The following is a 1,486-nucleotide window of genomic DNA, read 5'->3' on the forward strand; positions in this document are numbered from 1 at the left end:
GATTAAAATTCGACATATTAAATTTCAGTAATCAATCAAAAATATAGACTAAAGTTACAGACCATTGGAACAATTAACTCAAGAAGTTAGGTAGGTGATTGAATAGAAGCGTCGTGCCGAAATAGATTTCCTACTTCCAAATGAATGGGGGCCACTAAACTTAAAATAATGTTGCCAACTATGAATAAATCCCAAATACGATTATCTAAAAAATCATAAAGATATGTATGGTATTACTTATCCACTCTTTGTGCATTTATAGTACCAAAACTACTCAGCTACTCCCTTATTTTCTCGTAAATTAATTCGAAATAAAATATTAATTTATAATTTATTTTCTATAAATCGTTTGTACTAAATTCGACTTAAAATTAGAACATGGACACTGAGGCTCAAATCATGACAACTCTTTGAGAGATGTTTGGACACTAAGATTATTACTATGTTTGCAATCAAATCCATCGTGAACATAAGAAACAAGGGACACTCGTGAGACATCGTATGCTTGCATTGATCACTCAATTTTTACATGTTTTCATTTAGCGCTATCTAGTAGAAATTCTCATTTTAATTTGTAGAGAAATTGTGACCGTTGCTTTTCAATTTGACAGGCATTCATGACAAGAAATCAGATATGACAGCCGCAATGTTGTACCAATTTAGGGTAGAATGACCATTTTGCCCTAAACAGTTAAATCAATTTTTTATGATGAATAAGCAATTTAAGTATTTCACTGGTAGATCTTCAATCAATTTTTTATGATGAATAAGCAATTTAAGTATTTCACTGGTAGATCTTCAAACATTGATGTCAACGTGGGTCTCGTATGCTAGTGGATAACGATCGGATAATTGCTCAAAATCAACCAAAAAAAAAAGCACTATCAGACAGCCCTTAATGTGTTTCAAAATATATAATTTTTCTTACTATGCCCGGAATTTCATAGGCAATTCAAGTTTATTGCAGGTATAAGATTTTAGGGTGTGATAAAGAGAAATATGTTGGTGCAGAATTATGAAGATAAAACTCAATCTCTTCATTGCTTTAGTTCTTATCATAATATATTATCAATTTCCACTGTGCTCTATTAATATCGAATATCTCATCTTTATTTAGCTAATTCTTTTTGCTGCTATAGTCTGAATTTGTGGAACAATGATGGTATAGTTTGTGTATATAAAGTTCAAAAATACTCGAACATACTCAATAAACCTCCAAGTCTCCTATTATTCATTCTGTATTCATAAATTCTCGTATGTGATATGGGATTTTTTTGGAGAGTGATTTTTGAGTTGTCGATCAAAAAATTTTAAGGAGTGTTGGTATTTTATCAACGTGTTTGTTCGATTTTGAGAAATTTAAAACGGATTTCAGAAAATAAAAACAAGAACACAGAGAATTTTCACCCATAAAGGGTCCGGATGTTCGGTTACAAAAACCTACTTACCCGTTGAGCATCGACTGCACGATTAAGCTCTAGGTCCA

The sequence above is a fragment of the Olea europaea genome, chromosome 18 (genome assembly GCF_002742605.1).
Source record: "Olea europaea var. sylvestris chromosome 18, O_europaea_v1, whole genome shotgun sequence".
Taxonomy (NCBI): Eukaryota; Viridiplantae; Streptophyta; class Magnoliopsida; order Lamiales; family Oleaceae; genus Olea; species Olea europaea.